Source organism: Lissotriton helveticus, chromosome 7 (genome assembly GCF_964261635.1).
Source record: "Lissotriton helveticus chromosome 7, aLisHel1.1, whole genome shotgun sequence".
In the NCBI taxonomy this organism is placed as follows: Eukaryota; Metazoa; Chordata; class Amphibia; order Caudata; family Salamandridae; genus Lissotriton; species Lissotriton helveticus.
This window is the reverse complement of record NC_136068.1, coordinates 1,229,310,546-1,229,336,515: the sequence shown is the minus strand read 5'-3', so window position 1 is coordinate 1,229,336,515 and position 25,970 is coordinate 1,229,310,546. Positions and strand designations below refer to the sequence as shown.

At 43.4% G+C, this 25,970-nt stretch overlaps 1 protein-coding gene and 1 long non-coding RNA gene across 4 annotated transcripts in view; one reads left to right on the top strand and one right to left on the bottom strand.

Annotated features, from left to right (window-relative positions):
- STXBP4 (syntaxin binding protein 4) overlaps positions 1-25,970 on the top strand; it is a 599,190-nt gene that overhangs the window by 330,155 nt on the left and 243,065 nt on the right. The gene's annotated exons all lie outside the window — the stretch shown is intronic.
- LOC144770140 (uncharacterized) overlaps positions 1-25,970 on the bottom strand; it is a 129,633-nt gene that overhangs the window by 102,999 nt on the left and 664 nt on the right. Inside the window, exon 2 of the long non-coding RNA XR_013598810.1 lies at positions 13,542-13,588. This is a non-coding gene — a long non-coding RNA (uncharacterized LOC144770140). The remainder of the gene's footprint in view (positions 1-13,541; positions 13,589-25,970) is intronic.

Sequence of the window (25,970 nt, the reverse complement as noted above, 5' to 3'; positions counted from 1 at the left end):
ATATATATTCATATATATGCATATGCATTTATGTATATATACGTATATATATATAAACATATATAATCTGCATATCTATATAAATACAAATATAAATGCATGCATACATATTACCTACTGGCGGTCGCCAGTAGGTATATATAGTTAGGATTTTTTCTCTATGGGTTTTTTGAAAATTCTATGTCTAATAACTTTGGCGTTTGTGGACGGAATTGGCTGAAATTTTCAGGAAAATGGCACATTTTGTTTCTGAGCAGCCCTTGAAAATTTGGGGGGGGTTCGTCCAGTGGGGGCCGAGAAAAAAGGGGGGTCCCAAAACGTGTTTTTAACATTGAGTTTTCCATAGGGCGGTTGGCCTCACTTTTAGCCCGAACGGCTGAATGGATTTGCACGAAACTTGGCAAAATTGTAGGGACTGGTAGCCCGATGTGCCTTTTGTAGGTCTCAATATATGTGCTCCAGTGGATTTTGAGAAATTAACGTTTAAAAAAAGATATATATCTGTAACAGCGGACCGGGCAGCGCACTGGTTCGCGGACTTTTCGCGCAACGGAGCTTTGTGAAGCGAAGCTGATTGGTTCTCCGGCGTCTGTCAACATTCCAAACAGTCCGTAGCGGCCGCCATCTTGTCTCTCGGTAGGATCGAGAGACAAGAGGAGGTCAAAACAAAGGGGGAAATAACTATAAGGGGGCATAGTAGATCCTCGCTGACCCCCTAGGTTTGATGTGGAGGTTTTAAAAGGGCCCCGCGGGGCAAAAAAAAAAAATAATAATAATAATTGAACGGCTGAATGGATTTGCACGAAACTTGGCAAAATATTAGGGACTGGTAGCCCGATGTGCCTTTGCTAGGTCTCAATATATGTGCTCCAGTGGATTTTGAGAAATTAACGTTCAAAAAAAGATATATATCTGTAACAGCGCTCCGCTTCGCGTAACGGAGGTTTGCGAAGCTGATTGGTCATTCTGTCACTGGGCTATAGTTGGGCTACATCTGGCTGATATTTGGGCTACATTTGTTTTTTTGTGTGTCTGGCGGCCATCTTTGGGCTACATTGGGCTACATTGGGCTTCATTGGGCTATATTCGGCTTATTAGCAAATAGCTCATCGCAAACTAGGAATGGTAAAGAATCGCTATTTATTCCTTAAAGTTCGCTATTTAGGAAATGCAAATAACTTTGATGATACATATGGCGGTTCATCTCTAACAAGATAAGAAGCATAGGGATACATTTATGATGACTGGCGCATCACCAGGGATGTGTTAGTCATTCTGTGCCGCTGTTCCGTCACCTATGGTGTGCTGCATTTACAATGCGGCGCATCATGGGGCAAAAACAGCACAGATGCGTGATGTATCTGTGCCGTAAAGGTGGCGCATTGCTGGAGTTGTATCGCAAGTGTGATGAAGCTCCAGCAAGGGTCGGGGGTGCCCCTGTCGCAGGGTTTCTGTTCTCACACAGAACTGTGGACAGAGGATTGGAACCTCGGCGAATGCATTGCTGGAGTTGTATCGCAAGTGTGATGAAGCTCCAGCAAGGGTCGGGGGTGCCCCTGTCGCAGGGTTTCTGTTCTCACACAGAACTGTGGACAGAGGATTGGAACCTCGGCGAATTAGGGTGTCCCAAAACTCACGTTAGTAATCAAAAACTCCTTAGCAAGCTAGGTACAGTGTCACATTGGATATAACAAACTCTCAATGTTTAGACAATCCAGAATATGAACTTATAGTACCTCAGGATACGTGGAACTCATGAACAGTCGGTCGTTATAGATTTCTTAGAAACCAGAACATGGAGTTAAGAAGAACAGATGTGTATTTGAAATGTTTATTTACTAATGCCGTCTTCTCAGGCGTAGTACCTTAGATAATAAAAGTACACATATTATCAGTAGCAAAATTACCAGCATAGTTACTAGTACATAAAAAGTGAATGGTGATAGTATGTTAACATGCTGTAAATGAATAAGAGTTAGCAACACTTATAAGCAGCCGCGGGCCGTGGAGGGAGTTACGGTGAGGCAGGGAGGCGGGGAGGGGGAGAAGCAGGGTGGAGAATACAAGTACACATATTATCAGTAGCAAAATTACCAGCATAGTTACTAGTACATAAAAAGCGAATGGTGACAGTATGTTAACATGCTGTAAATGAATAAGAGTTAGCAACACTTATAAGCAGCCGCGGGCCGTGGAGGGAGTTACGGTGGGGCAGGGAGGCGGGGAGGGGGAGGGGCAAGGTAGAGAGGGCTCCACCCTGCTTCTCCCCCTCCCCGCCTCCCTGCCCCATCGTAACTCCCTCCACGGCCCGCGGCTGCTTATATCTCACCCTCCCTAATACACATATTATATTATTTGCTAAGAAGGTCTCTTTGTGTTGGTTTAGGGCGTGCCCATACTTTAGTGTCTTAGATTTGAAGGAATCACATCAGCATACACCAGCTCTCTCTTCATGTGAACCGCATCAACTGTTGTGTATGTGTGTTCGGCAAAGCAATATAAAACCCGCCTCATGCCCAGAATTGGCAGAAGTTGCACTTATGTTATGAGTATGAAGTCGTGGAGATCAGACCTCATAACAATTCTGTATCGTGTTGTTCTTGAAACTTTAGCACTCGCTGTACAGATATAGTTTAACAAGTAAAGCAGATAGTAGACCAATAACATATTATTCTCATGTAAACCACGATGAACTACTAGGTGGAAAGCTAAAGCAACAACTAAGTGTCGTGTGCAGAAGTTGCAAAAAAGGAAAAATGGCGTTTAAACCGGTAATGAGCCCATGCTAACTTAACACGGTGTAAAGATATCCAGGACCTAGATGACACCTCCTCATGATCCGGAAACAAACTGAATAAGATAATAGAAGTGCCATCTCATGAGAGCAGATTGCAAGTTTATATGTGGACGGTCCGCAAGGTAAAGCATTAAAAACTAGGAAAATTTAATGCTAAAGAAAAATAAAACAGCCAAGTACTTTATCGAGTCTTAAGCCAATAGGCAAGGTAAATAATAAAAACTTGACAAATAAGTCAATGAATTGTCAATGAAATGCTAGTACTCAGCATATCAAACATGAAAAAGGTCTATGACATAACTGTGTATGCAAAATAAGCTGCAACAGCCTCCAATAGGAAGTCACCGTCTTCATCCGAAAACAGTTCAGCCATCCAATTTAAAAGCGGAAAAGAACATACGTGCTCTCCCAGCACCGGATCCTCTATCACCATCAGAGGACAGCTCGGTGGGTTTTCAAGAAAGCTCTGTTCCAAGAAAGACTGTGCTGCCGCCAGTAAATTCCAGGGACCAAGTAGTCCATGCATCAATGCCACAGCCATAATCCTTTCGCCAGGACAAACCAACTCGTGAGTAATGATAGGAGTCATCAGCTGATTAAAGTCGACGTCAGGAGAAACCGGTCCGCAGAGACACAAATCAATGGCCCAATCGAAATCACAGGTCAGGCAGTGAAATACAGGCTGGACACAGGTGAAGTAGGAGAACCGAAAAGATAATCCATATGCCGTGCTTAATATCGCCAACGGCATTGTGCCATAATATTCTAGCATGCGATTGCGGAACAGTGTCAGCAGCTGCAGGGTCGGAGGTTGCATAGGAGGGACATCCATATTTAAAAATGTAAAAAAGCACAAGAGCGTCCGCTGGTAATGCAAGTAAAAATGCCAATCCACGAACCAGAGTGCAGAAAATACAATGAAAGGAAGCAGGGATGACTCCAAAGATTTTCTCAAATGAAGTCACGAGACCACTGGTAACAACTTTAAAAAAGTGCACCAGGGACTTTGTGGAGGATGCGTTAAAGATAGTCGGAAACATGTTGCTGAAATTGAAAGGCAAATGTTAATTGAAAAAGGTTTTGCACCTCTGTATGGGTGTTCGCTATGTGAAGTACGAAAGTTTCACGGGCCGAACTCAAGGCCACCTCTCTCTGAGACAAAAGAGCTCTTATTCTTGCCATGCCGTTGAAACGTGTCTCAAGGTTGGTATTTGTGGCCAGATTGAAAACTCCCTATGTTCATGTGTGGGAGGAAATAGAACATTTCTGCAGCAAATAACCCGTTCACTTACTGTTACGATAAAAGGAATACTTTTAATTAACTCAGAACAATCTTCATTATTGAGCATCAAATAACTACCATTTTCCAACAACTTGAACGTGGGGATGATAGCAGGAACTGGCGTGCCTTGCAACACGCAAGCCATATTTGGTCGGTGTTTGTTGCATGAACCGTGTAACTGTATGTGCCTACACATTAGTGAATGATCTGGCGTCTCAGTGCATTCCTCTCCATTCAGATAAACTTCTTGATCATCTTTGAAACATCTGTATGTGTATGGAAGCGACCAGACCTCATGAAGAAAAGCACTACCTAAAGGTTCATAACGACCTATTGGTATATATTTCATACAATTTGAAAACTTATATAAAGCAAAAGGCAGCGTTATTAAACTGTGGATAAGGCATGTTGCCAAAAAACCCGCAATCCTCTGCTGATGATGTCACTGAGCATGTCATGAATGATGTAATATGTGACATCATCAGCAGTGGATTACGGGTAATGGTATCTCTAGTTTACTCCCTTATAGCTGTCTTTCTTTTAACATAAGTGTCTGTTTCCTTCCCTTATACTTACTGTTTTTGGGTCGCTTCCGGTTCGCGTACCCGCGAGCGAACTGGGAAGCGAACTAAGAGAAATAGAGGTTGGCACAGTTCCAAATATTGTACCAATTTTTTAATAACGGGGAGGTAGTTCTGAAAAGAACTTTTTTTTTTATTTTTCTGAACATTTTTTTACTGTTTTTGAATTTTTCGGAACAGTTTTATATTTTTTGGGGGTTTTCTTGGAGGGGGCAATGAAAACGATTCATTGTAAAGGGCTCAACAGGAGCAACAAAACAAAAAAAAGAAGTATTTATTATTTTGGGCGTTTCGGACAAACTTGCATATGATAGTCAATAGCTCTGTTGATCAGAGTGATGCTTTTTTCTCCGTAGGAAATGAATCCATCGCAAAATGCGCAGATGTGTTTTATATCACCAAATCTCATTTGTATATTTGGCACCATCTCCCTGCTCTCTGGTCCCGTTACTTCCGGTACAACAGATCTTCTGGCCATAATAGGGAGATTATCTAGGTCGTTCCGAAACTGTGCAGCACTGTAGTTGTTAGGATGCCACCTAGTCATATGGCGATGCATTGTGTAGTTTCCGAAACTGTATTTTTTGTCGGTCCCTCTGGACAGTCTATCTTGACATATAAGGCAAGTTACGTATCTTGCATTTACTTTTTTCTGACCTTTGGGAATTTTAAAAAATTGCCAAATGAAGTTTTCTTTCCGGTGAGACGTCCTGGGCTGCTCAGGCAAAAACTGCCTCTCTTCGTGCTCGTCCTCCTGTTCCTCTTCTTCTTCTTCTTGTTGAATTACAACTTGAGCAGGTGGTCCACTCTTCCTTGGATGTGGTGGAGGTGGTGGGGAAGCACCAGCTGAAGCTACTAAAGAAGCCATTGCTCAGTGATCACAAAGGGTCTTTCTCTCACAATGATGAAAGTCAGAGTGAGGAAAGAAGGAGGGATTTTCATCATTTGGGAAAAACAAGAGTTCTCAACCAATCAAAAGTGTTCATTTTAGATTATATGACCTAGTCTTACATCATTAGGAAACCAAAAGTGAAATGAACCAATGAAAAGTGTTATTACCAAGTCACATGACTTGCTGTGTTTACGTTAAGCGCTTTGCAGGGCCTCCCGGTTTGCTTCCAGAAACCTGCGCTTTGCGACTCGCTTCGCGTACCAGTTCGCTAACGTAGCACGTCATATGACGTATCACGCGACAACGTGAAACGTCATGCGGACGGGAGGCGTCACGATGTTGTTTTCTAACGCGGCACTTGCGGTAAAGAAACGTTTACCGGCTCGCGGTCTATTTCGCGGCATCAAGGTCAGCTAACGGGAAGCTTCCCGATTCGCGAAGCGGGAACGAAGAAAAAAAAATATTTAAAAAATATTTAAAAAAAAAATTATTCATAAACATATAAAATATATTTTTGGATTTAAAGAAGAATACATTTTACAGCTACAGATATTAGCTGTTAAAAAACCAATGAAATTCACAGAAAAAACCATAGGTTATAGACCATATATAGTTAGGAATTAGCATTTACAAAACCTTGAAAATTCACTGAAAAAACCATAGGTTATAGACCATATATAGTTAGGAATTAGCATTTAGAAAACCTTATTTTACTCACACAAAACCATTGAAATTCCATATATAGTTAGTTGCACTAACTATATATCGCGCACCCGCAATCCACTGCTGATGATGTCACATATTACATCATTCATGACATGGTCAGTGACATCACTGATGACATCACTGATGACATCTCAAATGACATCACTGATGACAACATCCAGTGACTGTATGTTTCTGTAAAGTTAAAATATGTCTTAGATATTGAAGAATGAGTGGATGTATAAGTGTCTGGATGAAGGATTTAGTAGGTGCGTGACTGACTGTATGAGTGAGTGATTAAATGTGTCTCACTGAATGCATGGGTTAGTGACTAAACTGTCTTAATTTGTGCATCATTATGTCTGTTGTGATGTAAACTGCTGCATGTGTTGATCATTAGCTATACGAGAGGCTATATGTGTTATTAATTGGTTGCCCAAGTATTTCTATGGGAGATTGAGTTTGTGTGGGGGTGGCTGGAAGGTGTGTGACTCTGTGCATAGATGTGTGAGCAGTTTATTCACTAGGTGTATGAGTTCAAGAGTGCATGTGGAAACAGCTACATGGGCAGTTGACTGTGTGCATGAGTGTATTGATGAGTGAATGGATATCTCAATGCTACATGTCATAGTAAGTACATATGTAAAACACAGTACATGTGAGAGTTGGCATATATAAATAACTGTGCATGAGAGCCACTGAGTGAGTGGTTGTATCGATCATTGTGAACTTGTATCAGGGATTGTATAAGAGAGTAAATATGTGTTAGTATATGTTTCAATAAGTAAGGTGTGTATAACTGTATAGTTGAAGAAATGGAGGTGAGATTGTTTCTTTGCATGACTGACTGGGTGTGTGAGTAACTCCATGGATGAGTGGCAGTGTGTGAGTGTCTGTATACACTGAGTGTATCTAAGGTTATATTAGAGTCTGAAGAGGTTTATCGTATTAGCACAAGAATGATGCCAAATGAGACGTCATCAGTGATGTCATCAGTGATGTCATCAGTGATGTCACTGACCATGTCATGAATGATGTAATATGTGACATCATCAGCAGTGGATTGCGGGTGCGCGATATATAGTTAGTGCAACTAACTATATATGGAATTTCAATGGTTTTGTGTGAGTAAAATAAGGTTTTCTAAATGCTAATTCCTAACTATATATGGTCTATAACCTATGGTTTTTTCAGTGAATACATATATGCATACATATGCATGTTATTTACATGAAAGTTTTAAAAACACTAATAAAAGCAAAGCTAAAAAGCCACCTCATTACAAACAGAATGGCTTTAACTTAAACGAGGGCGAGATCTATTGCATTTTCAATGCTTGTTTACTTTGGTTCCATCAAGAAGGCATTCAGATGTGTCACACATTTGCCATAAATTCTGAATGTTAGCACTCTAGTTGCTCATTAGATCACTGTAGTTAAGCTACTGCTCACCAGGGAAGTCTGCTGCTAATCATACTTTCTATGGCAAAATGAACCCCCTCATTTTGTTCCTTTTTAAATTAAATGTTTTCAGACTTACCACTTCATTCCAATCCAGATGGCTTCTGGTGTGCCATACTTTTGTCATAAGTAAGACTGTTAGCGCTCTAGTTGTTCTTTAGAACACTCTGGGACATTCTGTCATTGGGCTATACTTGGACTACATCTGGGTGATATTTGGGCTACATTTGGGCTCTTTTGCCTCTGGTGGCCATCTTGGGAGACTGCATGTCAGAATTTTTTAATGAAATAGAAGAGGATTTGGGAAGTCACTAAAAATGTGCCCTAATTTTTCTTTCTGCAGCACTAATCATACTTTCTATGGCAAAATATACCCCCTCCTTTTGTTCCTTTTTAAATTGAATGTTTTAAGAGTTACCACTTTATTCCAATCAAGATGGCTTCAGGTGTGCCATACCTTTGTAATAAGTAGGACTGTTAGCGCTCTAGTTGTTCTTTAGAACACTCTAGGAGGCTGCAGTAGAACACAAAGGAATCAACTGACAGTCTCTGTCCTTGTTGGATGTACATGTTTTACTGAGAATGTCAGACTTCATTCTCACATGACTGAGAAAGATAATGTGAATTTACAGAAAATATGCTTTCAGTTTAGCTTATAGATCTCCTTCCAAACCACTGTGGGAAAAGCATGAGATAATAGTTTTCTTTCAAACATGATTCATGATATCCCAGCAGAAGGCTTTTTCACATGGTAAAATCACCCTAGAACACACCACAATTCCTAAAATGAGTATGGTACCATCAACAAATGATTTATAATGTAACTAAAGTCCTAAAACCCTCTATTAACTACAATGCTTTTTAATGAGGTGCTATCATGTATATTGGTCCCAAGATGGCTGCCAACACTTCTTGGATGAAGTGCTGACAGCCAATCAGATCTCACGATGAGATGTGTGGTTAGGCTCCGCACAGATATATATGTGTTTTTGAAGTTAATTTTCATAAAAACTACTGGAGCAATTTTCACCAAATATCGCAAAGGCACTTCTGCGTACCAGTCCCTACAATTTTGCCAAGTTTGGTGTAATTCCGTTCAGCGGTTCGGGCTGTAGCCTTGTCAGAACGTCCTATGGAAATTAACATGGGGAAAACACGTTTTGGGACCCCCCTTTTTTCTCAGCCCCCAGTCCACGAATCTCCCCGAAACTTTCAGGGAAGGAGCGCAGCGGAGCTGGCCAGAAGTTTGGAAATTTACACGCAAATTCCTCAACCGGTGCCAAAGTTATTCCCAATAGAATATTGCGGATTTCCAATGGTAGCTAGGTCCTAACTATATATACCTACTGGCTATCGCCAGTATATATATATATATGTGATCAAGGGCTTTTGGAGCCCGAAACGCGTCATCTGTCAATTGCTGTGGATATGGTTGAATAAAGAACATCTTGCCTACAATTGATTCGCTTCTCCTTCTTCGCCGCCGAGGCTTTGGTGGAAGTGGTTGGAGTATTTATTTTCGATATATAAATATATATATATATATATATATATATATATATATATATATATATATATATATATATATATGTATATATATGTATATATATATATATATATTCACTGAAAAAAACATAGGTTTCACACCAGTTATAGTTAGGAATTAGCATTTAAAAAACCTATTAAATTCACTGAAAAAACCATAGGTTTCACACCAGTTATAGTTAGCTGGAAATTTTACTCGCATAAAACCATTGAAATTCCCACGTTAGTTAGTTGGACTCACTATAACTTGCGCGTGCAATGCACTGCTGATGACGTCACATATTACATCACTCATGACATGGTCAGTGACATCACTCATGATATCACTGATGACACCATCCAGTGAATGTGTGTCTTTTAAAAAAATAAATATGTGTTATATATGTAGATGTAAAAGTTGATGGAAGAATAAATGTTTAAATAAGTGTTTACATGGATGTTTTTTAAAAACAAAATTGATTGGTTAACTGGTTTATTAAGTGTATCTTAGTGAATACATATATTAGAGAGTAATGTTTAAATATTTAAATATATGTATTAGTGTTTCACTTTGTGTATAAGTGGCTGCATGGGTGGGTGAGTAGCTACATGTGTATGTATATGGGTTATTAGATGTTTTTCTTAGTATCAGTATGAGTGTTTGTATGGTTTGGTTGGGGTATTACTTAGCACATAGATGCATGAATGACTGACTCTCTCTTTGTATGTGTTTTGAAGACAGCATATTTGCAGGACTGTATGGGTGGATGAGTGTGTATATGTGTGTGTTAGTGAGTGAATGACTGTCTCACTAGTGTCTTTATCAGTAACTACATATGTTTTAATCTAGTATATGTGGATATTGATGTATATAAGTGAGTATATGTGAGAGTGAGGGATTGTAAGAGTTCCTGTTTAAATAAGTATGTGTTTCTATAAGTGATTGTTTAAGAGAGTAAGTATGTGTAACTTTCCTTAGAAGTAAGGTGGTAGTGTGTGTATAGCTGTATATGCAAATAAATGGATGTTCAATAGTTTATTTGCATGTGTCAGTATGTGTGAGAGTATCTTTTGGATGACTGTCGGTGTGTAACAGGATGTATAGGTGTATCACTACATATGATGAGTGAGTATATGTATGAGTGACTATATAGAACTGTTGGTGAATGAGTGGATGTGTATATAGATGGTGGAATTATTGAATTGGTTGTTGTAACTGGTATGGGTGTCTCCATTTTTTTGAAAATTTTAGTTTCTATTACTGAATATGTGTTGTAAGGGTTACATTACAGTGAAAGGAGATCTGTCACAAGGATGGTGTCATCAGTGATGTCATGGGTGATGTCACTGACCATGTCATGAGTGATGTAATATGTGACGTCATCAGCGGTGCATTGCACGCGCAAGTTATAGTGAGTCCAACTAACTATAACGTGGGAATTTCAATGGTTTTATGCGAGTAAAATTTCCAGCTAACTATAACTGGTGTGAAACCTATGGTTTTTTCAGTGAATTTAATAGTTTTTTTAAATGCTAATTCCTAACTATAACTGGTGTGAAACCTATGGTTTTTTCAGTGAATTTCATAGGTTTTTTAAATGCTCATTCCTAACTATAACTGGTGTGAAACCTATGATTTTTTCAGTGAATTTCATAGGTTTTTTAATAGTAATTTTCTATAGCTATGAAATATAATATTTTGTATAATAAATCCTATATTGTATATTTATGTAATACTATTTTTTTTATGTATATTTTCCTTTTTTTTTTTTTCGCCTTGGTGCGCTCCCGGTGCGCGTACCGGTGAACGCACGGGTAAGCGCAGTGTTATGGCGTGCCCCGGTGCGCGTACCGGTGAGCGTCCCGTTAGCGCCATTGCCGCGAATGAAAACATCAACGTGACGTATCGCGTAGCCGCGTGATGCGTCTTATGACGCACAGCGTAAGCGCACCCGGAAGCGCCCGAGCGCATACGATCGCGCAACGTAAGCGCCGCCGGGCGCGCCCCCGGGCGTGCAGCGTAAGCGCGTCGGGTCATGTGACCTGAAAATAACACTTTTCATTGGTTCAGAACAGTTTTGGTTTCCAAATGATGAAAGCCCGGGTCATGTGACCTGAAAATAACACTTTTCATTGGTTCAGAACAGTTTTGTTTTCCAAATGATGAAAGCCCCCACCTTTTTTCCTCATTCTCACGTTTTTCTTTGAGTGAGGAAGACCAGCTTCTATTGATAGAGAAATGGCAACAGTAGCAGCAGCAGCTGGACCATCTGCACCGCCCCCACCACCACCACCACCACCAAAAGGACCACCACAACATCACATTGGTGGTGAACAAGAGGAGGAGGAGGAGGAGGAGGATGAGAGAAGGCAGTTCCTGCCTGAAGACATTCCCCCATACAAACTTAAGGAGCACTTTATATGGGAGTTTTATAAAATCCCAAGGGGTGCAAAGAAGGTAAACGCTGCAAAGTTGACCTGTCTCATCTGTGGCGCTGTACTATCCAGGGGGAACCCTGCCAAAAAATATTCATTTGGGAATCACACAATAATTCGCCACATGCAACGATTGCACCCCAATAACTATTCTGCAGCAGAGGTGAGAGAACTGGGATGTATGATGTTACAACGCATGCTTTTACCACGCATGCTGTTACAATGCAAGTATTACAACGCAAACCTTTACAACGCATTACTCTTGGGGGTGCTGGATAGTGAATAGTTTAATTTACTATTCCAACTCCAGTCCCCGTGGACACTAGGGAAGGTGTTGGATAGTAAATTAAAACTATTCCCTATCCTAGAGCGCCCCCCCAGTGTAATGCGTTGTAAAGGTGTTCGTTGTAATACTTGCGTTGTAACAGCACTGCGTGGTAAAAGTTTCGTTGTAAATGATGTTTCCCGAGAACTGTGCAGAAACCTTCCCCAATCATCTTCCAGAACCTCAACAAGCAAAGAACCCACTCCATCGAGTCCAGAGGCAAGGGAGATGGTCCCAAACATACAAACCAAGTTTGCTGGATACAAAATAGTTTGTATATTTTGTGGAAAACCAATTGCATATGGTGAGCAAAGTATTAATCTCATCAACCTTGCTGGTGACAACCAGAAGTGCCCAAAGAAACCTTAATTTTTTCCTGTTTTTTTTTTCTCCAGTTGAGCCGTTTACAATTCCTTGTTTTCTGTTTGTCCCCATAAAAAATACAAAAAAATATAAAATTCTTCATAAAAGCCAAAAAAAGTAAAAAAATGTTAAAAAAAACAATAAAAAAAATGTAAAACAACAAAAAGAATAAAAAGAATAAAAAAAACAGTGCTTTTTAGAACTACCTCTAATTTATAAAAAAATGCTACATTTTTAAAAAACTCTGTCATTCTTTTTTCTTCAGGGTACGCGCACCGGTACGCGTACCGGTACGCGCACCCCAAAAAATAAATAAATAAATAAAGGAGTGAGCATGAGGGAAGGACACAGAGAGAGTGATGTTAAGAGAAAGAGAGCTAGAGGGAGCAACACAGAGGGACTGTTTATTACATAGTAAAACAGAGAGAAGGTGTAATAGGGTGTAACTAAGAAAAGGAAAATGAATAAGGGAGCGAAAGAAGGGAAGAGAGAGGAAGAAGACTAAAGCAGAGGTACTGGGAGAATGTGAGTGGGTGTTGAAAGTAAAAGGAAGGACAGTAAAGGATGGGGAATGAGGGGTAGTGACGGAACCGGAGTAAAGGAACAACGGTGAGGGAGGGTGAGAAAAGAGCAATGAGTGTAAATAAAGAGGGGGGAAAGAGGGTGGATAAAATTGAATAAGGGTAAGACATAGGGAGTGACAGAGAGAAAGGACAGAGAGAGAGTAAAGGAAGGAGTGACTGAAAGGGTCTGAGTGAAGCAGCAAAGAAAGGTAAGTGAGGAAGTGTGGGTGAGTTGTAGGGAGTGAGCATGACGAAAGAGTAGTGACAGAGTGAGGGGACAGAGACAGCGACGGTAAGATAGACAGAGTGAGGGAACGGAAGTGAGGAACTGTGAGGACAGACGGACTGAGAGAAGGAGTGAGAGGAGTGAAGTAAATGAGTAAGGGAATGAGTGAGGGAGCGAAGGAAGGAAGCTGAACATAAGGGAAGTAAAGCAAGGGGGACTGAAAGAAGTTGAATGTGGTAGGAGAGTAAGGGAAAGAGGAGTAAACATGGAGGATAAGAATAAGTGAGGAAAGCAGAGTAAGGAAACAGGAGTGAGGTAGGGTGAGAAAATACTAGTGAGGTTAAAGCAAAGGGTGATGACAAACTACATTTTTTTAGTCACACTTACCATATAATTAATGTAACTTTAATTACATTTTTTACTACACTCTGTATCTGTGAAAGAGAGAAGAAAAAATAAGTTATAATTAGTAAAATATATATTTTAAAATAAAAGATACAAGTGAATAGGTTAAAAATCATAACAGTGTATTAAGAAATAGAGTACGAGTGAAAGACACAGAAAGGGAAATAAAGTAATGTAGAAGGACAAAAAGAGGGTAAAAGAAATAGAAGGAGAGCAAATTACTAAGAGTAAGGCATATACATTCACTGACAGAGAGGAAGAGAGAAATGAACTGAAGGTAAGAAAGATACTAAAAGAATGTGAGTTAGCAAAACTAAATCAGGAAACAGGAGTAAATAAAAAGAGAATGACTGAGAGGGAAAGGAGTCTGATTGAGGATGCATTTAAAAGAATGAGGAATGGAAGATAACTGAGAGTAAGTGAAGGGGAGTCATAGAGTGAAGGGATGAAGGGAGAGAGGATAATATAGAAGGATTGAGGGAAAAGGAGTGCGGAAGTTAGTAGACAGAGAGACTAAGGGAAGGACTGAGTGAAGTGGAGTAGAATGAGTGAGGAAAGGAAAATGAGTAAGGGAGCAAAAGAAGGAAAGAGAGGAGAAGAGGACTAAAGCAGTGGTACTGAGAGAAAGTGATTTGGTGATGAAAGTAAAGAGAAGGACACTGAAAGATAGGAAATGAGGGGTAGTAATGGAACCGGACTAAAAGAAATGGGGTGAAGAACGATGAGAGAGGAGCAGTGAAGTTGTTGTAAGAGAAATGATAGAAGGTAGATAAACACAAGTGAACATAACACAAGGAGAGTGAGGGACTGAGGACATAGAGGTAGTGAACGGAAAATAGAGAGAAGAGGTCAAAAGAAAGGAGCAAACAAAGATAAGCGAGGGAGAGTGGGTGAGTCATAGTGACAGAGTGCGACAATACTATGAAAATTCTAAACAATAAATTGTTATTTAATAATTAAAAATTGTTTGAGACATTATTCATACCAAAATGATTATAATATAAAGTGAGACTTACAGTATACTGTGCAATTTTAAAACATAAGGGAGCAGGGTAGACTACCCATGATCCCCTAGGCCTTCTCAGGGAGTGCTTAAAGGATCTGTTTCTGCTTTCCTGACAGACTATGGTATAGATTCCATATACCACAATAACTTCTGTAACAACATGCAAATTATCTACAGAGGAGATGGTGTACATTGAATTTAAGACTCTGTATTGGTACCTACATGCTGGTACTTAAATCACCCACACAACACAACAACTCTATTCAAAGCTACCCTACCTCTAAGCACTTTAAATTATTATTTTACTGTTTCACTGGGTTTTCCCCTTGGTACGCTCCCCGGTACACTTCCCGGTGCGCGTACCGGGCACTCCCCCCTCGAAAATCGAAAAAAATGTTTTTTATTTTTTGCCCCGCGGGGCCCTTTTATGGCCCCCACATCAAACCTAGGGGGTCAGGGGGGGTTCTACCCTGCCCCCTTTTAGTCATTTCCCCCTTTGTTTTTGCCACCTCTTGTGTCTCGATCCTACCGAGACACAAGATGGCGGCCGCTCCGGACTGTTTGGAATGTTGACAGACACCCGAGAGCCAATCAACTTTCCGCTCGCGAACTCGCGTTACGCGCTGGTACGCGCCCCGGTATAAATAAGTATGTGTTTCTATAACTTATTGTTCAAGAGAGTAAGTATGTGTAAGTTTCTGTAAAAATAAGAGTAGTGGTGTGTGTAGAGCTGTATATGCAAGTAAATGGATGTTTGATAGTTTATTTGCATGTGTGGGTATGTGTGTGAATAACTATGTATAAGTGTAGGTGTGTAACAGGATGTATAGGTGTATGAGTACTTATGATGAGTGAGTACATGTATGAGTGACTATATAGAACTATTGGTGAATGAGTGGGTGTGTATGTAGATTTTGGAATTACTGAATAGGTTGTTCTAACTGGTATGGGTATCTCCATTTTTTTGAAAATGTTAGTTTCTATTTTTGAATGTGTGTATCAAGGGTTATATTACACTGAGAGGAGGTCTGCCACTCTTTCACAAGGATGATGTAATCAGTGATGTCATCAGTGATGTCATGAGTGATGTCACTGACCATGTCATGAGTGATGTAATATGTGACGTCATCAGCAGTGGATTGCGGGCACGCGAGTTATAGTTAGCTGAACTAACTATAACGGGGGAATTCCAATGGTTTTGTATGAGTGAAATGTCCAGCTAACTATAAAATGTGTGAAACCTATGGTTTTTTCAGTGAATTTCTAAGGTTTTTTTAATGCTAATTCCTAACTATAACGTGGCTGAAACCTATGGTTTTTTCAGTGAATATATATATATATATATATATATATATATATATATATAACGCTCCAAGTTGCACCCAGCGGGTCACTCACGGGCGGGTGCTTTCTCGTGGTGGTGCACCACGCTTCTATTCAGCTCCTCACTCCCAATTCTGACGAAGGTTGTCTGAAACGCGTTTGTTTGCTGAATAAATATCTGAAAATCCCCCCCGCGAGTGCTGATACTCTTCTTTGGAGAAAAGAATTGGGAGTAAGGAGCTGAATATATATATATTAATCATCCTGACAGCACTGTGCCTACTAAAGGTAACTAACGAACTTTAAATTATGAAATATGCACTCTAACTCACTTAAAGGAAAACCACCATGCACAAATGACTGCTTGCCCCAGAATGCACTTTTGCACCAGTGACGAAGGTGTGGATGCACACGTCATGAAGGGAGGGGCAGGCTTGTGCATAAAAACGGTGCAAACACGACGCAGAGTTTGAGAGTAATTTCTGTGCCCATGATGAGGAGGCTGTGAGCCTTGAAACGCGTTGGCAGCAAGATACAAAAACGGCAGCAAGAAGGATGATTGCATTTTTTAAGCTGGAAGCTAAAATACCGAGTGTGCCTTCCCGATGCTACAGGGCACTTAGAGAGAACACACACATATATATATATATATATATATATATATATATATATATATATATATATATATATATATATCCTACTGGCGGTCGCCAGTAGGTAGTTATAGTTAGGACCTAGTTTCCATAGGAAACGCATTTTTAGGTCTCGCCTACGCAATGCGCATGCGCTGCATACGAGACCTTTAGCTGTCGTGCAGCTCTTTTTCAAAGCACATACTCGTGCTTGTGGCGGCATACAGCTTGTGGGAGTGCCCAGCCGCACGCCACAAGCATGAGTATGTGCTTTGAAAAAGAGCAGGCTGCGCGCGCCTGCATGCACCTTCGCCATGCTTTTTAAAAAAATCCCTTTAGGAGCGCACACGCGTACCACTCCCGGGCTTGTTCTGTTTGTAGATGCACTTCATGAGAGTGCTTGTTTGGCCTTGAGCACTAAGTCCCCCCCCCCCCAGTAGGCACCCTCGTAATTTCATATGACAAGTCTCACCTTGTGCAACCAAAATAACTCCTTCACAAGACTCATCCGTGTGAGCTGCTTTTGCCCAAAGATTGACAGCCAATGTCCTCAGGGAGTCTCTTGTCTCTCCAACAGTCTCAGCCTTACCCAAACCCATGCATCTGTTATTGTGGCCGGTTGCAGCCGATGAACCTCTGTTTGAAAGCTAGAAGCAGCAGTTGCAATGAGGTAGTCATCATAGATCTCAGTCAGCCTCCATGCTGTTAAATAGAGTGTGACGGCATGGCTCGTGCAAGGCTATCAAAATAATTATAAAAGCAGAATGTCTTCTCCTGAGTTCCATCTATTTTGCATCATGACATGATCTGTGCCTGATATTTTGGGCTCCCCTTCCCAACCTAATGTGAGGGTTGCTCTATCCCAACCAGCAGCGCCATTTCATCAATCTACTGGGATAATATCTTCGCGCCATTTGCCCTCGCCGCTGCTATCTGTTTCATTTAGTAAAGTATGGCTTTAAACACATGGATAAAAATGTTCTCCCCCAGTGTCACAGCTGCCAGTTCTGGGGGCATAGTGCTAGCCCCATGGTTGCCGGTCGCGGTGGTCAGTCCCAGAGTCAGAGTGATCACTCTCGGCTTCATGGTGGTCAGCCCAGGGTTCAAGGGTCACGACAGAACAGCATTGCACAGCACACTATTCAAATACCACACATACATACATGCTGTCTACTTTCTTCCACCAAAGTCCGACTCTGCAACACAGCTTGCCCCTACCTTCAGCCCCAGAACTGAGAAGTCTGTGTAGTCATCTACCCTGTTGTCAGCAAGGTCACATGGGTCAGTGCAGGTTTGCCCTTGTGGTGATTCGCAGAGTTGAGAGGTCAATGTGCTAAGGTAGGAAACGGTCTGTTCCTGGGCCCTTGGTTACATTAAGCAGCCTGCAGACAGCAAATGTAACTGACATCAGTGATTCTGGGTTGTACAGCTGCCCTTTGGGTGTGTAAAGATGTTCCTTCAGTGTGTAATGCAAGCAAGAGCATAGAGACTAGAGCAAGAAGAATACACGTAGACAATAGCATTTAGGAATAATTTCTCAATGCATTTAGCTCAATTGCAATACTTATTAACAACCAAAAAACATCTGTCTCCCATTTACACTTCCAAGCTTTACAATTTCCCTTCATGTTCTTTTAATGTGGAGAACATGGCAGAAATGCTTTTCAATGTCTCTTTATCCATGTTGCACAGCAGCAGTGCTGTTGTGCAATATGACTGAAAGTTTAAACCAAACAAGCATTGGCATATCCAATAGGTCTCGCCTTTGGGACCTTATAAGTGTTTAGTTATCCAGCACAATATCCTCGGTGCAACAACATTAACTGTTGCATGGCTAAACACTTATAAGGATCCAAAGGCGAGACCTATTGGCTATGCCAGTGCTTGTTTCTTTTCCCAATAACTTTGGTGCCGGATGACGAATCTTTGCGAAATTTTCAAAACTAGTGACCCACTCCGGTCAGCTCCTTTCCTTAAAGTTTTGGGGTGAATCGTCAAGCGGGGCAGAGAAAAAAGGGGGGTCCCTAAACGCGTTTTCCCATGTTATTTTCTATAGGAAACTTTAGACAAAGCTACAGCCCGAACTGCTGAACGGAATTACACCAAATTGGTAAAAAGGTAGGTCTTGGTTCAGAAAGAGCCAGTTTTTTTGTTAAATGGTGTAAACCCATTCAGAAGTTCCTGAGAAATTAGAAAAAGAAAGTTTCGATATCTGGGGCACCGGTGGGTTCGCAAACCCTCCCGACCACGAGCTTCATTCTAATTGGCTGCCAACACTCCGAACCAGGTTGTGTTGGCAGCCATCTTGTGACTCAGTAGTGCCGAGTCACACGAAAACATTAGAAAAAACATTAAAAAACAAGAAAAGGGGACAGGGTAGAAACACCCTGACCCCCTAGGCCTGGTCAGAGAGTTCCACAAGGACCCCCATCCCCCAAAAAGCATGTTTTTAAAAATATTTTCATCAGAAAGCACAATGGGGTTGCGAATCCCTCCAAATGTATAAACAATAATCGAAGTGCGGGCTCCCGTGCTTCATTTTAAAAAGCCCCCAGGTGGGCCAGGTCCCGGGGGTACTGCCAATTTATTAACTGGGGCCCACGGGGGACCCCGCAGCCACGGGGACCGCCACATCCCCGGGGCTGTGAAAGAAAAGCATGGGGGGTCCCAATCCCCCCATGCTGTCCTGGGGACCGCCACCTCCCCCAGGTTCTTTCTAAAATTAAAATGTGTGAGGGGCTTAAGCCCCACACACGCCCCGGGGACCACCACCTTCCTGGGGTACTCTAAAATTAAAATCACGCCGGGGACCACCACCTCCCCGGGGTTTTTACAATGAGGGGAGGAGAGCCTCACAGCCCCCGTCTGGGAGCCCTTGATGGCCTTGGGGACGGCCACCCCCCCAGGGCAGGCTCCTGCAGTGTCCAGGGGTGCCCAGCCCCGGGACACTGCTGTTTGCAATGACAGGGCGGAAGCCGTGTGGCTCTTGCAAACTGTGCTTTGCTTTGTTGAAGCGAGAGCGCGGAAACATGCTCTTGCTTCAATGAAGCAAAGTAGGATTGCATTTCCACAAGGGGAGCTGCATGTCAGCAGCTCCCCTTGTGGAAAAGCAATGCCGGCTCCTGCAGGAGATGGGGAGCTGGCAGGGATCATGGGGGTATTGGGGCTCCCCAATGGAGCGACCAGGCCCCTGGGGATGGGGTCCACGGGGCCAGAAGTGACCCGGGAGGGGGGCCACACGGTTCCACTCCCCAATAATAAATTAAAAAAATGATAAGGAAAGCCCGGTCCCGGGGGTGCGGATCCCCGGGTCATATTTGGCCTTAGGAGGGGGCCCGCAGCCCCCCTCCAGTTGTTTTTTTTTATTTTGAAGGGATCAGGCCCTGGGGTATGGGGTCCCCAGGGCCCCAAAAATAGTCAAAGAAGGGGGACCACACAGCCCCCTTTCTTAAAAAGACAATAAAAGCCTGCATCGCGCAGAAGGCCCGCCCCCTCCCTGCAGCACTCTGCAAGCGCGCCCCCTGGCACGTTGTAAGTTGGGGAATTAATTTCCCTTGAATACTGAAGGTCCCTGGGGTCCAGCTAGCCCACCAGGTACCTTCAGTATGTGCCAGGGAGCTGCGTTGCAGAGAGGGGGTCCAAGGCCACGCACCCTTTTGACACCACTCTGCAACGCAGCTCTGTGGCACTTACAGGAGGTACCTGGTCGACTAGTTGGCCCTGAGGGATCCACGGGATTCAAGGGGACTCAATCTCCCAACTTACAAAGCACCAGGGGGCAAATTTGCACAGTGGTGCATGGAGGGGGCGGGCCTGATATGTCAAGTGTGCAAACACAGCCCCTGGCACATTGTAAATTGGGGGATTAAGTCCCCTTGAATCCTGAGGGTCCCTGGGGGCCAACAAGGCCACCAGGTACCTTCATTAAGCACAACTGAGCTGCGTTGCAGAGAGGTGGTCGAAGGCCATGCCCCTTTTTACTCCACTCTGCAACACAGCTCAGTTGAGCTTAATGAAGGTACCTGGTGGCCTAGTTGGACCCCAGGGACCATCAGGATTCAATGGGACTTAATCCCCCACCTTAGAACATTCCAGGGGGCGAGTTTGCAGAGTGCTGCAGGGAGGGTGCGGGCCTGATATGTCAAGTGTGCAAACATAGTTCCTGGTGCGTCGTAAATTGGGGGATTAAGTCCCCTTGAATCCTGATGGTCCCTGGGGGCCAACCAGCCCACCAGGTACCTCCAGTAAGCGCCACAGAGCTGCGCTGCAGATAGGTGTTCTGAGGCCACGCCCCTTTGAACACCTCTTTGCAACGCTGCTCAGTGGTGCTTAATGGAGGTACCTGGTGGCCTAGTTGGACCCAGGAACCCTCAGGGTTCAAGGGGAGTTAATACTCCAACTTAGAACGCGCCAGGGGCTGCAGGGAGAGGGTGGGGCCTGATATAACAAGTTAGCAATCCTGCTGTGTGGGACCCACTGGAGGTAATAATAGGGGTAGTTGGCCCCCAAAGTTGATGTTTGGGGCTAACTATCCCTCCTGTTACTTCCTCTAAATCCCACACTGTGGGATTGCTAAAATGTATATGAATGCCATGCTCACCTTTCTCCACCACTCTACAAACGCAACTGCTGTTGTTATAGTTAGAAATTAGCATTTAAAAAAACGTATGGTTAGAAAATAGCACTTAAAAAAACATTGAAATTCACTGAAAAAACCATAGGTTTCAGGCACGTTATAGTTAGTTGGACATTTCACTCGTACAAAACCAGAGAAATTTGTCTGTTATAGTTAGTTCACTAACTATAACTCGCGTGCCCGCAATGCATTGCTGATGACATCACATATTACATCACTCATGACATGGTCAGTGACATCACTGATGACATCTCAAATGACATCATTGATGACATCATCCACTGAATGTGTGGTTTTTGTTAACTTTAAATGTGGTTTTTATAGAGATATATAGCCAAGGTGTTTTGAAGAATGAGTGTGTGTATAAGTGTCTGAATTCATGATTTTGTAGGTGGTAATTGCTTGTATAATTGATAGATTAAGGATATCTTACTAAATGCTTGGGCTAGTGATTAAAATGTGTAAATTTTTGTATCACTTTGTCAATTGTTGTATGAGTAGCTGCATGGGTTGGTGAGTATCTACATAACTGTATATATGGGTTTTTGGTAGTTTTGTTAGTATCTGTATGGGTGCTTGAGTGTCTGTGTAGGTGGGTCGGGAATGTGTGACTCTGTGCATAGATATGTGACTGGGTGATTCAAGGGGTGAAGGCAGTAAATGTGTGTGTTGGAGTATATAAATAACTATATGTGTCACTGAGTGATTGCAAGAGTGGATGTATGGATGATTGTCTGTATGAGTGATTGTTTTAGAAAGTAAGTATGTGTTAGTATCTGTTTAAATATGTGTGGTGGTGTGTGTATAACTGAATAGGCGAGGTGCATGAGTAACTAGGAGTGTGAGTAACTCTATGGATGACTGGTGTGTGAGTGTATGTATAGGTGTATGAGTGCTTATGATAGTTCTGTATTGATGAGTGACTGCATGTATGACTGGTTGTATGGGTGAATAAGTAGATTTGTGTGTTGACCTAGGAATGAGTGAATGGGTATGTACTAACGGGTACTGGTGTGTCTATGGTTTAGAAAATGGTAGTCTGTATTTTAAGAGTGGGTGTATCAAAGGTTATATTAGGGTTTAAAGTGATGCATCAGTTTGTCACATGAATGATGTCATCAGTGATGTCATCAGTGATGTCACTGACCTTGCCATGAGTGATGTAATATGTGATGTCATCAGCAATGCATTGCGGGCGCGCAAGTTATAGTTAGTGAACGGCCAAATTTCTCTGGTTTTGTACGAGTCAAATGTCCAAACTATAAAAACCATGAAACCTATGGTTATTTCAGTGAATATATATATATATATATTACCTACTGGCGGTTGCCAGTAGGTAGATATAGTTAGGACCTAGTTTCCATAGGAAATCCGCAACATTCTATTGGGAATAACTTTGGTGCCGGTGGATGAATCTTCGCGAATTTCTCAAAGAAGATGGCCAGCTCCGCTCCGCTCCTTCCCTGAAAGTTTTGGGGGGATTCATCAAGTGGGGGCTGAGAAAATAGGGGGTCCCAACACGTGTTTTCCCCATGTTATTTTCCATAGGACCTTTAGACACGGCTACAGCCCGAACGGCTGAACGGAATTACAAGAAATTTGGCAAAATGGTAGAGTCTGATTCGCAGATGCTTAAATGGTGTAAATCCCTCCAGTAGTTCCTGAGAAAATCAAAAGAGAAAAAATATATCTATACTACTATAATAAAGGAAGAACTTTCAGCCTTTGAGGCGGGTAAACTCGGGAACCACAGCGCCAATCCACACACCCGATACACCGTTGGAATCGTCAGGGTGTGTAGATGGTTATAGGCTATATACATTTAAAAAAAAACTTTATTAAAAAAATTTACAGTAAAAAACAAAGTAGTCCCTCCGAAGTAGCGCTGGCCGCGACGTGCGTGCTCACGTCTGGAGCGCGGGGAGGAGCAGCGTCCAGGAGCGCGATGAGAGCGGCGGACATGGGGCGGGGGAGAAGCGGTGACGTGAGGAGCAGCGGACAGGCCAGCCACGGTGCGAGCAGCGGACACAGCGGACAGGCCAGCGGCGGTGCGAGCAGCGGACAGCCGGGAGGAGCGGCGGCTCAGGTAAGGGTACCCATGTCGGGGCAGGCGGGGGTCGGGGCAGGCGGGGGACGGGCCAGGCGGGGGCCCGGGCTGCTGCACAATGTCGGGGCGGGCGGGGGTCGGGGAAGCCTGTTGTACCCGGACAAGGTCGGGACGGGCTGCTAGTATATCTATAAGCGCGCACTGTGCGCACCGTGCGCGCACCGTACGCGTACCTTCGCGTGCACGAGCTGCATGCTGATTGGATGCCACTGTCTGTCAACACTCCAAAACAGAAATTGTTGGCAGCCATCTTGTGCCTCGGTAGACTGAGGCACAAGAAAGCAGAAAAACAAATGTGTAGAACTCAAAAAGGGGACAGGGTAGAAGCACCCTGACCCCCTAAGCTTGCTGGACCCCCAAGGCCCCAAAAATGTTTTTTAAAAACCCGGTCTGTTTTTTTTCAAATTACCCCGCGGGGGGACCAAATCGCGGGGGCATAGTGATAAAGAAGTGTGGGGGGCCCAAATTCCCCCCCCCACACTGCCCCGGGGACCGTCGTCCCCCGGGGCAAAGCAACGCAGCCCCCTGGCACATACTGGAGGCTCCTGGTGGGCTAGTTGGCACCCAGAGACCCCCAGTATGCAAGGGGAATTAGTTCCCCCTCTGCACGCGCGCATATGTAATGTAATTTAAAAAATAAAATATCTAAAAATAAATAATCTAAAATAATGTAGTAAATCAGTATAAAAAAATATAACAATTAATACATTTAAAGATTATCATTTACAAAACCATTGAAATTCACTGAAAAAACCATAGGTTTCAGCCACGTTATAGTTAGGAATTAGCATTTAAAAAACCTTTGAAATTCACTGAAAAACCATAGGTTTCAGGCCTGATATAGGGGCACATTATGATCGCGGTTTTCCCGCATCCTCCGGGCCGGCGGAAGCCACCGCCGGCCCGGAGGATGCGGGAAAACCGCTGGGGAGGCACAAAAGACCCACTGCCAAATTAGGATGGCGGTGGGTCTCAAAATCGGTCCGCAGCTTTTCCGCCGCGGTCGGAAGGCGACCGCGGCGGAAAAGCTCTAACATGGCTGGCAGTGTCAATCAGACACCGCCAGCCATATTAGGATGGCGGAAAACAGATGCCTTTCCGCGGCGGATTCTCCGCCGTGGAAAGGCATACGGTGATTTCTTTGGGGGCCCGTTGCGGGCCCCCAGGGTGATTGGAGGGGTGGGGGGTGCACATGGGGGGTACCTATGGTACCCCCCTGCATTTGCGTGCACGAAGCGGCAGGCACCGCGCGGTGCCTGCCGCTTTGTGCATGCAAATGCTAAGCATGCATATTTAACCTTGCGGCGGGTGCTGCTTCAAGCAGCACCCGCCGCAATGTTAAATATTGAGGATGTGACCGCCAGGCTGGCGGTCACATCCTAATTGCACTGGAGGGACCGCCGCTGCCCCTGCGGACGGTCCCTCCTCCTCTAGGGTGGCGGACAGACGCAGGTCCGTCCGCCATCCTAATGAGCCCCTATGTTAGGAATTAGCATTTAAAAAACCTTAGAAATTCACTGAAAAAACTGTAGATTTTAGGGGTGTTATAGTTACCTGGACATTTCACTCATACAAAAACATTGAAATTCCTCCGATATAGTTAGTTGTACTAACTATATTTCGCACGCCCGCAATCCACTGCTGATGATGTCACATATTACATCATTCATGATATGGTCAGTAACATCACTGATGCGTCCTTGAGGTAGGGAGGTCCTGAGATGGCGTTGATGAGTGCACAATTTCCTGGGTTCAACCTCTTTCCAAGGGGAGGGACCGAGGAGGGGATGAGTTAGATCGAGGGGGAACATTGTCAAGGGGTTTTAAAGTGCAGTAAGAGGTAAGATTGTGGTGGAACATTGTGAGGTGCCAGCGGACTTACGGTTTGTGCAGTAGGTAGTTATAGTTAGGACCTTGTTTATATTCAAAAAGCCTTTTCTCTTTTGCCAATATCTTTGACGCCATTTTGACAAATCTCTGTGAAATTTTCAAAACGAATGGTTCGCTCAGGTCAGGTCCTGTCTTGAATGTTTCGGGGTGATTCATCAAGCAGGGACCCAGAAAAAAGGAGGGTCCCAAAACACGTTTTCTCCATGTTAACTTTAGACACGGCTACAGCCTGAACTGCTGAACGGAATTAAGACAGGTCTGGCAAAAAGGTAGGTCTTGGTTCAGAAAGCAACCTTTTTTAAATGGTGTAAAGCCATTCAGTAGTTCCTGAGAAATTAAAAAAATAAATATACCAATATCTGAAGGCCGAGGAGGATTCGGAAACCCTCTCGAGCACGAGCTTCAGTCTGATTGGCTGCCAACACTCCAAACCGGGAAGTGTTGGCAGCCATCAAGTCACAAAAAATCTGTTAAAAAAAGATAAAAAACAAGAAAACGGGGCAGGGCAGAAACACCCTGACCCCCTAGGCCTGCTCAGGGGGTCCCACAAGGACCCCCAGAGGCCAAAAAAGCATCCACTGGGCTTATTTATAAATAAATGCATGGGGGGCTCATTTCCCCCCCCCCACGCTGTCCCAGGGACTGCCTCCTCCCCGGGGCTTTAGTTTAGTAGGGCTGGGGGGCCTCGGAGGCCCCCCAAGCCCTCGGGGACCACCACCTCCCCAGTGCTCTAATTATATTATAGAAGTGTGGGGGGCTCCTGCCCCTCCCCACACTGCCCCACCACTTCCCCCGGGGCTTAAATCAGTTGATAGGG